We start from the raw sequence: 17181 nt of genomic DNA, 5'->3' as shown, positions 1-17181 counted from the left end.
AGAGACGTGTGCAGGGAGATGGGGATCTGCTGAGGGGTGGCCTGAATACACAAAAAACAAACACGGGTTATTCACATGCACATAGATCCAATGAATGAACCCTATAAAGCCAACTGTATTATATTTGATACACAAGACTAAGTTATCAACAAGATCAAAACATTACTGTTAAACCTGTTCCTGTTCCTCACTGGAGGAATGATCTTCCCAAGCCTCGAAAACATCTCAAATCTTTTGAGGAATGTTTATTTGTTCATCTCTCAAATCATCATTGTATTGCATTTCATATGTTTTGATCATTTAAATATCAAATTTGATGTATTATTGGAGATATAGAATGATGAGTGATATTTTTATGTAGGGCTGGGTTTTGACACAAATTTCATAATTCGATTCCAATTCATAAGCTTGCAATTTGATTTGATTCCAATTTGATTCTGATTATTTTGGATGCATATCAGTTACAGTACATGGCGAATTATTAAACTAATGCTGTAAAATATACATCAGAGTCATTTGGCACTACATTACTATAATATTAAAAGTTAAAATTCTGATTTGTAAACAAACACTTAAATTACCCTTTATAATTACATTATTTCTACTCCAATTAGTTATTTGAAATATAAACATCTAAATGGTGAAATAAACATTTAAAGGGTGGCTGTCAAACTTGGATTTATTTAAACAAATTAAATATTGAACAGCAAAAATTATAATGAATATGTTATATAGTGCATATATTTCGCTAAAAGTTCATCGCTAGAGTACATTTTTCTAGCTGACTAACGAGTTCATGGTCACCGAATATTGTTTTTTTCTGAGGTAAATGTGACGTTACATGACATTATTTACAAGCAGTTACACTGATGTCTTTCCATGGTTAAAACACTGATTGAGCAATAACATGCGACATGATACAGATTTCGGTAAGTTGTACTCGTAACTCGTTGTAACATCCATTCTGGTGTTCATTCTGGTGTTTTTTTTCATGCTGAAACTGGTATTACAGCGGAGAAGATGCTCAGTTTACATGCACTACAGTGAATGGTCACTAAACATTAAACAGATCCAAAATAGCATTTATTGTTGGAATACTGTAATAAAATGGACAGAATTGAAAATTTGAGGCGGTTTCATATCAAAAGTAAAGCACAAAGAGAATCCATTAAAATTCAGAAATCAATATTTTTTTACCCAGCACTTTTTAAATAATTTTATGCAAATATCTGTAATACTTTTATAAAGAACTCATTGATTTACATTACAAGCAACAGAATTTCATCATAAATATCAGTATCTGCACCAAATTGCTTTTTTTTTTTTTTTTGCTCACTCAGAAACACTTTTTTTTGTAGTTGCTTTAAATACGTTGTAGAAAGATTTATTTACACACTTGTCTGTTCAAAATCTTTTTCTGACTTTTATTTGCATATGTCAGGCTTGACCAGTGTTATACCACCAGTTTAGTTTGCGATCACGGATAAAAATTTCTGGCTGGGGCAGATTTCTGTATGCCTGGGAGTCAATAACTAATACAAGCACAATTTACTAGTGTACAAACATCTTCAATCAAACCAAAACGCATATTTAGAGGCCTGCAGTCACAACTTCAAACATCCCTGATATTTCCAGCATGTGGACCCCCTGCCCGCAAGATGCTCTTTTCAACAACAGAAGAATAACCCACACATTTGAGACAGCATTGTAAAACAAGTGGAGAGTGAAGACGACATAACCTAGCTGGTAACTGGGTGTGAGTCAAGCGGTGGCACAAGCCGCGGATGACTCTGGAACACATGACCCGTCCGATACAGAGGAGGGATGTGAGCTGTGTACACACAGATCACAAACAGTTTTAGACCATGTGCATTGCCAACACATGAACTACAGTTGAGGACGAAAATGATTAGACAGCTGACCTTGCATGGAGACAGAAGGAGCAACAGATGCCACAGGCATGGGTGGCATGGACACTCCACCGAAGGAGCTGTAGCTGACGCCGCTGGAGGAGCCCACGCTGCAGGCGGGCTGAGCGCCGGAGCCTGCACCGCCCGGGGAGCACTGCTCCGGGAGAGCCTGAGAGTTCTCCCACGCCTTACGAGCAGACTCCATCTGAGACCACAGAGAAACACACTGGTGAGGGACACTGATGGACACAAGTGTTCGGAAATGACAGTGAAGATAACGTGACCTGTGCTTCAGCTGCTCAGGTTCTAGCACATTGTTAGCTCACTCAATCATTTGTTTCTTTTAGTGCAGATCAAGTTCATCAAGAAAAAGAAAAAATGTTGGTGTGAGAAAGCCTATCCAGACAGACGTCAGCACTCTTAAAAGCTTACTTTGGAAGGTATGATATATTTCTTCTGTGAACACAACAGAAGGATATTTTTGAAGAATGTTGGCTAACCAAACAGTTGATTGTCCAATGACATCAACCGGATGGAAAAAAAACCCATGGAACCTCAATGGGAAACCAGAAAACCCTGGTAACACACCACAGTCAACAGAAGAAAGAAAAATATTAGGTTTTGGAAACACTTGAAGAAATGTAAAATAATGACAAATTCTCATTGCTGGGTGTGAAATATTACTTGTAAAACAAATAAAAATTAGATGTTTTACATAACTTTGCAGGTTGTACGGTCTAGCATTTAGATCAATGGCAGCATGCTTAGGGTTGTTTACATGTTTTAGATCGTTGCTAGTTTTGCGGTGAGTATGTTTCATAACATGCTTCCAGCATGTTGCTAAACATGTTTATAGAACATTGTAGCAGTTTCTACTACATCGCTAGCATAATTTGACATGCTGTAAACATTGAAAACGTTTACTAGGCAGTTGCTAACATATTGTATTATGAAGCTAACATGAAAACATTGTAGCAACATGCTTAAAACACACTACCAATACGGCAAAAACATTGCTAAAACATTTTACAACTCGGCATGTTGAGTTTAGCTTGCAACATTGTATCGTAAACCGTGCTAGCTTCAGTTACAAAGTTTTTTTTGTTGTTTTTTTTTTACAAATTGCTAGATGGTTACATATTACTAACATTGTACGGAAGTAAACGTTTAAAATTCATGTTTTCAGCACATTGCTAATAATTTATTAATATTTTAACATGAAGCTAGATGTTTTGCTATTTTGCTAGATTGGTTTAACAAACTGGTCATGTTTTACCAAATAGCTAACATGTTTAACAATTGTTAGACACTAACATTTTAACATGAAGATAGAATGTGTTTAACATGACCATTTGGTTTACAACATTGTTAGGCATGTTTTAAGCATGCTAATAAAAAAGCCTGATGTATGCTGCAGCACTTTTTGCCATATTGCTAGCATGTTTTAGCACAAGGATAGCCATTTTGACCATACTGTTAACACTTTAACATGAAATCTAGAATGAAAATATAGCGCAAAATGAACACACATGATCGACACGTTTTACCTTGTACTTACAATTTAACAGCTGTTAGCATTGTTACATTTGTAAGTTATTGTTGACATATTTTACATTTTTAAAATAGCATGTTACGACCATTTTTTTGATATGTATTAAAATACATGTCATTAGAAGTGTTAAAAATGCTGGTAGGCATGTCCTGTGCTAGACTTGGCATGCGAAAGGGCATACCGAATCTCGCAAATCCCAAGAAACAAAGTGAAGTATCTGGAAGAACCCTTAAGGGTCAGAGATGGAGAACCACTCAACCCAATTAATGATGCACCGGTAAGCATTACCTTGAGAGTGAGGTCCGCAGTAGGGAAGATGATGGGGTTTGAGGGTTATTCCGGGCTGCAGGTGGTATCTGCGGAGCATCGGGATGGCTTGAGTCAGGCCTGCCTGTGCACACACATAATAACACAGTATAAATGCGCAATGCTTCTTTACACAAAGCTGACAATGTAAATGCTTGCATGCAGAGCTACTGTACGCACCATTCCCAGCAAGCACGTCCTGCAGCTTGGTGAGCGGGGTTGGACACAGGCACTGGTGTGGAACCCTGGAGGGAAGGCTAAAGTCAGAATCCTTGCACGACAACCAAACTCGATGGGTGGCACAGGAATGACGTTTTCAGCGTGGATATCACTCCATTGACGGGAGTGATGGGTCCCTCCAGACGCTCCATGCCACTCCGAACCCTTGCGGTTCTTCAGGGACGCGCTCATTGCACAATGGGGCGCCGGTTTGTGTTCTTTGCTCTGCTCGGGGCCCCGCATTCTGAATCCTGGAGGACAGGACCAGTGGAATGTTAGTCTCAGGCTCAGCTCACTGACTGAGGCATGCAAATACACTTGCTTAGAAAAGAATGACGTGTCACCTCTGAATGGGTTCGCTTCCTGTCTTTAGGAAACCTGCTTGTGTCCATGAATCGCAACTGAAGACTGGACAGTCAGAGCTTCAGGAGAAAAACCAAAGTCACTAGAATTTCGGTTCTCTTAAACATTAATACACTCGATATCGATTGTTATCAGTGTGACCTGTGCTGTTAGTTTCCCAGATCTCGTTCCCAAGCTGTTTGGTGGAGAGCGTCTCCGCGGTCTGTTCGATGAGGACATGCTGCCTTGCTTCTTGGCCAAAACGGGGAGGCATTCGATTGCAATGTTCTATTCTTTACCGAACCTCAGGTTTGCAAAAACCAAATAACTACAATATCCCCTCAGAAGATACTTCATGCAGTTAATATAACTGAAGTTATTATCTTTCTGCTTATCAGATATACGTCTAAACATCAGGGAATAGAGGCCATGATTACTTACTGGAGGCCCGGGTCCTTCCTCCTGCGATCATCATCCTGGTGGACGGCGCTGTTTTTGGACAGAGCATCCTGGAAAACCTCTGGACTGGGTACAGAATCTCCTTAGTCACTCTCAACTGCGAGGAAAACACAAGCGACAGCTCCTTCAGAATGCAGTACTGAAGAACACCACACAAGTCACACTCTTTACAGTTCAGAGTACAGTTTAGTATTAAATTAAGTATTGAAATTAAAGTACAGTAACTTTACAGTTAAGTATTAAATTTAAGTAACTCTTTACAGTTCTTTGAAGTCCATTCACCACATTACGATATCCTTTGTCATGATCTTAAACTTTCAAGCTTCTAACAGAGACTTGAACTGCTTCTATACACATGCTCCTGGAAGGCCAATGTCCTGAAGACCTCAGCTTCAACCTTCTCCTACACACTTGCCTGGAAATTTCTAGTAAATCCTGAGGACATTGATCAACTTGTTGCAGATGTGTTTAATCAGGGCTACATTAGTTTAAAAACAACTTATTAGTTTATCATCTTTTATTCTGCATTGGAGAGCGCACTTCTATCATAAACAAACACTTTTGACTTACTTGGGTAAGTGTTCAGGTCATATTGGCACAGTGTTTCGTCATGTCCCCCTTCATGTTTCTGGGCTTCAAGTCTTTCTCTAGGATCTTTCCCGTTGCTTCCACTGCACCCGTGTCATTGTTCTTGCTCCACCCGTTGTTACACAGATGCGAGCTCAGGCCAGTGACTGAATCTTCTGGAACTCTGTAACAGAGCAAAAATTAAGGCCACAATCATAGTGTGAATTTTTCATAAATGGTACCGGTTTATTCCATATCAATATGTTTAACTTATGTTCTGAAGAAAACACACCGTTTGCTGTTGGAAAGGCAACACCGTTCTGCCAACTCTCGTTTCTACCAGAGGAACGCTGCACTAGACTGCGTGTCCGTTGAGCGGCTCATCTTGTTTTCCATTACAGATGTGTCAACTCTTCCGGTTCTGTCTGTCGACGACACAGGACGCTGACTAGAAAAGCTCCGCTTGAGAGCTCTCTCTTCTCAGAGCCAGGGTCTCCGTGACCCGCATCCATGAGCATGTCGCCCATGCTGCCCCCGTTTCTCCCTCCAGTCACTGAAATCGCTGTTTTCAGAGCCGGTTTCCCAGTCCTCACCCTGACTCTGACCAGTGATCTCCTGTGACCGTCCTCCAGAGTAGTGGTTGGGCCAGTGCTCCTCTGCACCCTTAGAACGACCCGGCCACTGATTGGCAACATCTCCGTTAAACATAGTCTTCATGTATTCCAGTGACCTCCTCCTTCACGCTCTTGCTGTAGACGCCTGAAGCGTGGGGGCTTATCCTGACGTGGGGGACGCCGCCTTCTAAGGGGCCGGTTGTCAGGATTATCATTATCAAGGTAGTAACCGCCATCTCTTTTCCTCTACGCGCCGTTCTCTACATAGGAGCCTGTAAATTTTAGGGGGGTACTCTGCGGGGCTCCCGTTCCGAAGAGCGTTTGGAATAGGAGTCTGCACCGAAGTTGTAGCCATTCTCCTGTGCGGAGGTGTTTCCAAAACTGGGTTCCTCTCCCTCCCCATGTCGAAATGTCCCTTGAGCCAACTCCACGGTTGGTATCCAGCATTAAAGGCGCCACTGGGGCAATGACCTTCCAAACACTCGAGCTGATTTCGTCTTGTCCCTGGAATCGCTGTTGCCACTCTGATCATCAGTGTAGACCTTGTTTGATCTCCACGGACTCCTTGTCAGCCCTCTTGACTTCTCCAGACACAGGATACGAAGGCTCTCCATTCTCAGTAGCCTTCTGGCGTGGGCGCTTGGGCTGCTCCTCGTATTCTGAGGCCTCGCTGTGCGTCTCACTCACATTGCGTCTACGGGGTTTGCCTCGCTGCAGATCTTCGCTCCTGAACTCTCGAGTGCCCCTTCCTCTCGCAGGCCTCTGTGTGCCTGCGTTACTGTAGGCTCCTCTGTTGCCGTCGCTCCGTCCTCCACGAGCACCACAACGAGAGTTGAACTCTCTGAAGCCCCCGGCCACGTCCACGACCTGCTCCCCTGGCCCCTGCAAATGCCTGCTCCTCATCAATGAATATCCAGTTGTTGCGGCGAGGTGCTGGTGGATCCTGCTGTCAGAGCAGTCCACAGACTGACTCTTGCTGCTTTCCCAGCAGTTTCTCTTTGTGCGACTCTTCAGGCAAGTTGTTCGTTTTCTCCACTCCACACTTCGGAGCTTCCACTTGTTTCTCCTCAGGAGAGGGAGCGGGGGGTGGTGGTGGGGCGGAGTGCCTGTTAGACAGAAGTGGAGCATCTTTCTTCAGGTCATAGACGTTGGTAACCACTTCCTTCTCCAGCCTGTATGGGACAGTCTTCTCCTCTGGGTCAGTTTTGGGTTTCTCGTTCTCTTTGTCTTCAACCTTCAACGGCTTCAAACACAGGTTTCTTGATGGGTCCCGTCCTTCTAAAGGTTCTACCACTGGACTCAGATGGCTGGCTAACATTCTGCTGTTGCTCGAACCATGATCCGGACCACTGGGCCTGACTGCTTCCGTCTTTCCTCAGACTACCCATGCCTTTCCTCCAAAAATCAGAGTCGTAGCTCTTCTCCTTGCCATTGAAGGCCTCATCATGGGTATCAAGGTCTTCTTTCTGATGTCTACCAGAGGAGACGTCCCTGTGCTCGCAGTCTCCAGGATGGGTTCTGCGGAGTATTAATGGTTGATGGGCAACTTCATGGGAAACTTCTCGCTGCAAAACCAAGCGACACGTCCGAGCCTCTGCCTTGGCGGGAAGCCTCGATGGGGCAGTTCCTCTGCTGGACTGTCTGCGCGGTCATGACCTCGGTCTTCATACAAGTCATGTCTGGAGGATGACTGGTCACTCCTGTTATCCGCCTGAGCCCTGGTCGCAATTCTCTTGCTGTCTCTGGTAGGGTGGGGTGAAAACTGCGTGCAGACGAGTAGCTGTCTTGGTTCCACACTTGGTAAGGCTCAGTGGATGGAGCCATCCTCTCCTGATGCATGCTGGGATGGCAGCCTTCATCAGAGGTGGAACCAGGGCTATTCAGGTGATCCTGTTGAATGACAGGTTTCACCAAACCTTGAAAATAAAAAAAAAAAGTTTAAATTTAAATATCACAATATAAATGTTCTGAAAAAAATTAGCCATATCTCACCATGCAGAACTCTGCATGATACCAAGTTACTGTAGCTGGTAGCTGTAGCTGCACCACAAAATCTACTTTGTGCATTTGGGAAAGGCATTGTGCACTCTCACATAATTCACAACATTTCTGCAGACAAGTTTTCAGTTTTTTTTAAATATAGAAAAAGAAGCGTTTATAAACCTTTTAAAGTAGTAATATATCATTCTTCATTTAGAGTTTAAAATAATGAAAAAAAAAAAAAAAAAAAAGAATATTGAAATAATTGCCTGTATGTTTCAGCAACAGAAATATAAAAGATTTTCTTATGAGATTAAATGCTTTTATCGCAGCTCAAATCAAGATAACTGTGACATAAGACTACAAAATCACAATATTGATTTTTTTTTTTTTTTTACCAACTGAGCAACCATATACTATAAATTAATTCATTTTAATCAATGAAATTAATAATGATAATAATTTTTTTTTTTTTAAAAGACTGCTAATGATATGTAAGGAAAGCAAATCAAGTGTGATCATTAACCAGCATCAAGGAACCATGATCATGCAGATGTGGTGTTAAAATATTAAGACATCCACTCAAAACCTTGGGAGCTTCAGATGAATCATTTCTGTCAAAGGGGTTAAACTGACATAACAGTTTGGGAATGTCTGGCTTACTGGATCAAGTTCACTCCTATTTTGAAGTTTAATATTTATCATTAAAGGTTTGATCGTATCACTATGAATAATAGTGCTGCTTGACTTGGCAAACACCATTAAATAGTGAAGATGTTGTAATTTACTAGATGAGTGAACTCCAGGAGGGTAGAAAATCCACTGGAGAACATCCCTGCGCCATGCGGGGATCCATGTAGGGAGGCATCATCATCCAGCGGGGATCAAAGCCCAGGACATGAGGAGGGTAAAAAGCTTCTCTGTGGGTGAGCAGAGCTGGACTGGGTGGGGGTGACCCGACTGCTGCCACGGCGCCATCTTATACACCTGCTCCTAGAAACCACAGAAAAAAAAAAAACCTCCTCTATAAAATGAAAGCGTACAGTATACATAACTGCATAAAACATATAGTTGGCATGAAAACCATCATTTCTCAGCATTATAACTTCTGCATAGACATATGCACCTCAAGGTTTTCAGGGTGGCTGAATTAATAACCAATTTCCTCTTAAAGTATTAGGTGTAAAAGCTCACCTGCTGCTGGTGCTGCTTCTGGAAGCGGGGCGGCAAAGGCTTCTGGTGTCGGCCGTAGTAGTGGGAGGGGAGAGGTGGACTCAGGACCATCATCATCATGGTAGTTACAACCTTCATCTTTGTAATCCTGACTGGATGACTCAGTTGGTGTATCAGACACTTCTATATACAATGAAATGAGGTGTTAAGAAAAGTAGCGGAAAAGACTAGAGGCAAAACTCCTTTGAGATTTCGCTCAACTATTTCCTTCAAATCACCGCCATTATTACAAGGGTAGCTTAAGCTTACATTATAAACCAACTAGTATATATGAACTCGTATACCTTTAGTGGCATACTGCCAGCCCTCCTGGTGGTGTTTGGACGACTTCCGGCCTGGAGACTGCGTCAGCTCCTTGCCGTCTGCTTCTCTCAGCGTTTCTCCAGAGCGGGCAGGGTTTTTTCAGTTTTGCCAAATTTTTCATCCAGTTTTTTGAGTTTCTCTGCACAGGCAGCCAGTCTCTCCTCCCGCGCTCTCTTCTCCTCCTCTTCACGCCGTCTGCGCGCTCTCTCCACAGCAGAGAGGTCGGCCGAGACAAACTTCCCACGAGGCGGCGCCTGCCGCTGCGGCTCCTCCTGCTCCTCTGCAGACTCACTGTTGCCAGTGTTCTTCTGCTGGTGCTGCAAAACACAAACAACAGAGAGAGGAGATCCCTTAGATGAGCCTGGACGGATGGGAGCAACTTAAAGGTGCTATCAAAAAAGATCAATTAAAAGATGTAACTTTATTTAAACATTTAGTAAGGGGAAAAAAAAAAAACATGCTCAATCTTGCATTACAATCATCACTTATTTGGCATGTGGTTATGAAACCAAAAGTCATAAATATAAAAATGTAATTACAGCACCAAAAACAATTGTTTCCACTATGGAATAAAAACGTTAATGATATAAAATACCAAAGTTTTTCAGCTTGTTTTTATTTTTCAATTAGTTTAACCTGGGTTACAAAAGGAACTAATGCTGAAATAAAAATTATAAAAACTATTTAGATACAAATGAAATACTAAAAATAATAATCAAAATTACTAAACCTTTAAAAATAAAATTAAAACAAAATAAAAATAAAAACTGATTCAAAATATTAAAAACTCCCAAAGATACTAAAACACTGGTAGAGTGCTCCCAGCATGACTGACAACCACAGAATTTACACATATATGTATTTTAGACATTTAACTGTGCTAAATGCATTTCTCCTTCATTTTCCTTTTATTTTATTTTCTCTTTATACCCACCCACCCCATCTCTGGTTTGTATGCAATACTACTGCTGGTCTTAATTGCTGCCGACATTGTTAAAATACCAATTAAATATAAATAAATAAAAGATTTCAGGGGAAAACGAATGCAGAAGGCCGTAGATTGTTACCTGAGATTCAGTAGAGGAGAATCGTCCATTGGTCTTCCTGGAGGGTATGGGTTCTGGCTGGCGTGAGTATGACTCCTCCTCAGCGTCTCGGGGAAACGCACCATCACCAGAGCTCTGAGATGAATGCTGGTCATGATGGTTGTCCCAGTCATCCCTTGAAGACACAAGCACAAAAATGAGCTTTAATTCCAACACAAGCGGAGTTCACACCACACGCACTGCATTAAAACAAAGAAAAGCTCACCAGATCTTATTCTTCTCACAGTGGGAGTGATCTTCCTCATCGTCACTGAATTTAAGCTTCTCGCTATAATCCACTTCCTCATGGAGACCTGAAGAACAGACACGGTCACAATGAGAATTGGTGAAAAAACAAACACTCGTCTGATGTTAATAAAAGCAAGCGAGTGCTCACCCGCCCAGCCATCTTCACAGTCATTGTCCAGTTCATCGAGGTCCTTCAGGTCCTCAGGGTTGATTATGGCAGGACGGGGAGCTCGATCTCCTGGGCGGCGGATCGGGCGAGTGGAGGGGCGTGGAGGGATACGGGGGAAACGGGCCTCTCTTCTTAAATCACCACTGTGAAATGAAAAACAGCCATTTATACAGATGACAGAGAGTGTTCCTTACTGCTCAGCAAGTGGTCCTCACTGCAGTAATTAGCACAACACTCACTTGACAGGCTCTGGTGCAGGGAACGCTGGTCTGAAGCTCAACCTGGATTCAAAGCGCACGGGGGCAACCATAGTGGTCGGGCCGTGATCCGAGGAACCTGGAGCGTCACGAGTCTCTTTAGGGCACATCTGACAAACAAAGAGTCAATAAGCATTTTATCAGAGAAAGCACAGCACACTGGATAACGGATATGATGGGCAGAGACTCACGAAGGCAGGGAGCATGTCGTGGTATGTGGTGGTGGTGTGGTGCTGGTATTGGAGGGCTGATGGGGCCGCTCTGCGCTGCACAGGCTGAGTGGGCCTCAGCGACGGCTCCTTCACATCAGAGGACTGGGCAGCGGCAGCGGAGGGTGATGAGGAGGATGAGGAGGGGGGAGGAAGAGGAGTGGTGGTCTCAGCTGTGCTGCTGCTCTTTGTGTCCGTGTCTGTGCAGGGCGGGGCAGCAGACAGCACCGGGGGCTGCAGGTTCCTCCCACCGCCCTCCCTCCAGCTCGACACATCTGACAATGACACACAACATCAGCACATCACATCGAGACTCATTCAAGCCAGTGGTTTACAAGCCAACTAAAACCATGAACATTTGTTTACTTGAAATAAACATTAACTTAAATAATGACAAATCACAGAAGCCTGACATTACCCAGCATCAAACCTGTCAGATCTGAATATAAATCATTATTGCTTGCGCATAATGATACGGGTTAAGGCAGTAATGCAGTTTTGAACACAATCTTTTCTCTTCTACCCTTAGTTACATATCTGAAATGAAACGGACTCACTCTGTGGGCGGAGGCTTGGTCCGGGCCCATACGACGGATCGAAGATGCTTCTTTCCTTGCCAACCTTGTCCTGTTCGCCTGCTGCTTTCAGCGTCGGAAATTCCTCGTGAGAGAAGGGCTGCAGTCGGCTTGAGACCTTTAAACCTGGACAACAGAGCCAAACAAGTACTGTATAAAACATGACATAACAACAAACACGTCTGATCAGAATAAAAAGATGATTACCATCTTGATCTACTGCCTTTCCATTGAGCTGTGCCCATTGCTTTGGTCCACCTATACTTGTGCTCTAGAGGGACAGAAACACATTAAGCAGACATCAGACACCATGACATTAACATCAGGTGAGCACCATGAAGAGATGATGAACGTGTCATCTGTACCTCCTGGCTGGTTATTGGCATGGGCTTCTGAAGATTGGAGACAGATTTCTGTAAAGCCAGCGGTGGCTGCGACTCCGGCAGCTGTGCTGATGATGCAACGGAAACTACAGGAGGAAACAGACACCAATCAGACAACGTGTGATGGCCATTTGCATCCAAAAATAGAGCGGAGTATTTTGAGAACAAAGTACGTATTTAAATAACCAGCAAAAGATTTCACATGACTGCATACATCACTCAGTTACAGCACGTGGATAAAAAAGAAAAAAAAAAAAGAACTCTCTCAAAGGAAGCGTACACCTCACTGCAGATCTAAGCCTTTGAGCATGACGTCCATGGTCATTTCTTCCGTATGAACTGACCTTCAAAAATGTAGCACAGATAACAACACACACTGAAGATTGCGACTCCGTCTGTTTACTTGTCTTGTGCAGTACTAATAGAGATGCATCAGAACTTAGTGCTTTTTTTATTCAATAAAAAATTTTGCCCTATGTGCTCCCAAGTTGAACAATTCAAGAACACGTTAAAAAAGATTTTAGGGGCATGGTTAAAATTGATCAAATAATGTGCCAAATAATTTCTTAGAGGTGTATACAAGGACACATCTAGAAGCAAAATTCTCACATTTAACAAAAAGTAAACTAGGTTTTTAAATACTTCTGCTTTAAACTAATTATTTATAGGCATATTTTGAACTCTGTGTGTATATACAGTGCCCTCTTTAAGCATTGGGACAGTAGTGACTGAATTGATTAGTTTGCTGTGGAGCCAAGACATTTGAAGAATAAGAGTCAAAAAGTCATTTTATTATTAGCCTTTTCAACACACGTTTTACCGAATAAAAAGGACAGCACTTGAAGTGTTTGATCCCTCTATCTGATGCAAGCATAAGTATTGGGACAATTGAACAAAGCAAATGTAGATATTTAAAAGCTAATATTTAGTTACAAACCCCTTAATTGCAAACACAACAGAGTGTCTGCAACCCACAGACATCACCAGACTCTTGGTCTCATCCTTTGAAAAGCTTTTCCCAGTTTTGGGGAGTTCCTGCTTATTAGTCTCCTCTTCAGCTGGATGTTCAATAAGATTTCAATCTGAAGATAGACTTGGGCCATCTAAAACCTTTCATTTCTTTGCCCTGATAAACTCCTTGACTGAATTGGCAGAGTGTTTTGGGTCTTTTCCTGCTGAAATATGAAGCACTTTCTGATGAGCCAAGTGGCATTTTCTTGAACACTGGTAGCCAAGATGTTTTTGTACACTTCTGCATTCATTCTGCTGTCACCATCATTCATTAAGTCTTCAATAAAGTTGACACACCTCCACCATGCTTCACAGGTGAGATTGTATGCTCAGGATCATTTGCATTTCCTTTTTTTTTTCCTCTCCACACTTTTGCTTTCCCATCACACAGATAAAGGTTCATCTTTGTCTCATCTGCCCATAAAACTCCATTCCAAAACTCTACTGGCTCACCTTTGTGCTTTATGCAAACTCTAATCTTGCCTTTCTATTTGTGATGCTGATCAGAGGTTTGCATCTTGCTGTGTAGCCTCTGTAATTCTGTGTCAGTCTACTGCGGACATTAGATTTTAAAACCATCACCTGGAGGTTGTTGGTGATTTTACATAGTTATTTTAGGGTTCTTTTTTCCTCTCAAAGACAGCTCCCTCATCTTCATCCTGGTTTGTGTGTGTCATCATCAAATGCAAGACTCAGAATGCAGAAGCAATGGATATATCTGATATGACACTTTTCCTGCTTTTAATATTGGAATTAATGCATCAGGACACAGCTGATCACTCAGAAAGACCCGTAAGCCAACTGTCCCAATACTTATACTCACATCAGATGGGGGGTGAAACTCTAAAAGTGCTGATACTCTTAAATGGTAAAACATCTATGTGTTGAATCATCCAATAATAAAATGCTGTAGTTTTGTCTCATATTCATCTTAATCATTTAAGATTTCTTGGCTCCACAGCAAACAGAGCAATTTTGTCCTTAACGTCCCAATACTTATGGAGGGCACTGTATACGGTCAATATTAACTATTTGCTTATTAGCATGCGTAGTACTAGCATCCTGGTACCATAAAAAAAAACTATTTAAAAAAAAAAAAAAAAAAAAAAAAAAAAAAAAAAACAACACCAGTATTTGCAGTTCAAAAACAGATTTTTCACAAATAAATGAAGTTTAATAAAGTAATAAACCTCACATTCCAGTCTTTAAACTCTTTTTAAGAAAAGGTACATCAAAACAATGCAGTCAAAACTAATGGGAGAATCCTCTTTTTCGCTGGCGTTACTGGAGTTGTTTTATTCTAAAAACGACACACAGTCTCAGTTTTCACGATTTACCGACACAACACACAGGAGATGTGGTGGGATGAATTAAGGTCCTTCTAAAATATCACATGGGAGCACGTTCGCGTAGAGTATGCATTTTGAAACTGAGGATGTTTAGGCCTACATCTCATATCAGCTGCTGAAATGTTCCTATTAATACATTTCCCTTCCAAATGTGCCATCTGAATAAATAAATTAATTTCCCAACTAACCTGCTGCAGTCAAATTCATCTTCTCATTAATGTTTTTCTCTTACTGATCTTATTTCATGTGTGTTAACATTTTTTAAATGAATTTGACTGATAAACACCCTTAAAAAAATTTTTACTATGGTTTTACTATAGTAAATATGTAGTAACCATGTTTTATCTTATTTTTTCTGATTTCCATTTGTAATGTCACAGGTGCTGCATAAACATAAAACCATGTCTGCATTTGTGATCGGAGAAAAACGACAAACAAACAAGCGCTACTTTACGCTGCTCAAAAACTCACATTTGAATCATGAGTGGGAAATTATTCAAATATGAAAATGTACTTAAAGACTGAGTCATAAGTGCCAGACTGTCCTTGCAAAGTTAGAACTGCTGCACTTTATAGAAACTGACACCAGCATTGTAGGCTACTCACAGGCAACAGTCCTCATCCTATGCAAAATGCGCTGCACACATCTGAATATTTGGGTTGAACTTAGGGCTGCAAAATTAATCAAATTTCTAATCGCGATTACAATTATGGATGCCACAATTACGAAATCTTTAAAAAAGGCAATTAATCTTTCAGAGTCCACTTATGTTATTCTGCGTGGTAAAGATGCATTTTTAAGTTTTTTCCCATTATTTTAATTTCAGTATAACATTATAATACCATTCAAATTTGTACTTTTTTATAATTTAAAGAAGAAACCAATCTGATGTATAGTTGACATTTGAGGCTTAATACTATAGAAAAACTAAGTTTTTCAGTTAGAGTGTCTTCAGCTTGTTTATTTTCATATAAAAATATGGCATGCAGTTTCATCAAACAATGGTATAAACATAATTTAATCTAAATTCTGATAATCGTAATTAATAAATCGCAATTACAATTTCAAGGAAATAATAGACAATTATGAGAGCGAGAAAGAGGGGGTATGATTCTTGTCATAATTGTGCAGCCGTAGTTGAACTGTTCTGGAACAATGCTGAACCACTGATTTCTAGTTGTGTCCTCTTTTGGAAGGCCAAACACTGTATTTTCGCTTTCACTATGAAACACACAGCATCTCCACAACATGGCGCCGGCGGCAACAGAGAGAATAAAAGTTATGCATTCTTTCTTTGCGTGAACATTTGGGCAACGTTACGCAAATTTTCCCCACATCATGACGTAGACATGGGAAACCTTCATAATTAAACCTTTTAAAATTTAAAGAACAACTCTAAACACCAATAAATAACAACACTCCAAATATAAAGACTATAGTCTTTGCAACTTTACAGATCTTCTTTATGCACCAAGAGCTTGTAATACTCCAAAGAGAAAGGAAAAATTGAAATCGCAACATATGACCCCTTTAAGAATTTGGCAAACATATGTTGACTACATACTGTGAATGAAAAATAACAATAGCGACTAAAATTTAATACAAGTTAATAAATATGTTCATTCTGATCTTATTCATCAGGTCTCACACACAATGCAGCATCGCAGTCACTATTTAAACAAGCTCTGACACAGTGTGGTGAAATCGGTAACGTTACGCTGGATTACAACTACAAGTTCCGTTGAGTTTGGACAATTCTGTGCACAGTAATCATCAGAATATCGCTTCGCCTGTCTCTGATTTTGAAATCATCCTGCAGATGCTCATTCAACTAGGTGATTACCAGAAGAATCGATACACTGCTTCGACGGGCACTTCCGGTAATCAATTCCGCTGTGATAAAGGTCCATGACGATTAATGTCGATTAAGTTTTTGTGTGGGGGAAAGACGTGTCATATTCATTCTTTACACTGGTTTTTTTAGTAGCATGAAAAACATTGTTATTCATTTTAGGATAAAAAAAAAAAAAAAAAATACTGAAAAAGAGCAATAAACGTTCGGACCCAAACGGTTGGGTCAATCTAGCATGAACTCACTGAATATCGCGGTCCAAACCGCAAAGTGAATTTCTGGTTTACATCGTTTCTGCACTGTCGTTTATGACAACAGTATTCGAGAGAGTGAAGAATGCATTCAGTGATCACATGAACTGAACACAACTGTAGCGTTTTGCGGAATTTTCCTCACTGGTGACTTATCTGCACTCAACACAAAATGTTTTGGGATTTGTTATAAACATATGCCGCAATATACACTTTTCATTCATTTTACTTTAATCGCGACATTCTTAAAGGATACAAGTTTTTACGTTGATTACGCTTTGATTTGAATGAAAACAATGTATCCG

At 41.0% G+C, this 17181-nt stretch overlaps 1 pseudogene; it reads right to left on the bottom strand.

The window, feature by feature from the left end:
• Positions 1 to 1739: 1739 nt before the first annotated feature.
• Positions 1740 to 17181, bottom strand: part of LOC122145193 — a 19347-nt pseudogene continuing 3905 nt past the window's right edge.

This window comes from Cyprinus carpio, chromosome A5, assembly GCF_018340385.1.
Source record: "Cyprinus carpio isolate SPL01 chromosome A5, ASM1834038v1, whole genome shotgun sequence".
NCBI classification, from domain to species: domain Eukaryota; kingdom Metazoa; phylum Chordata; class Actinopteri; order Cypriniformes; family Cyprinidae; genus Cyprinus; species Cyprinus carpio.
This window is presented reverse-complemented; position numbering and strand designations above follow the sequence as displayed.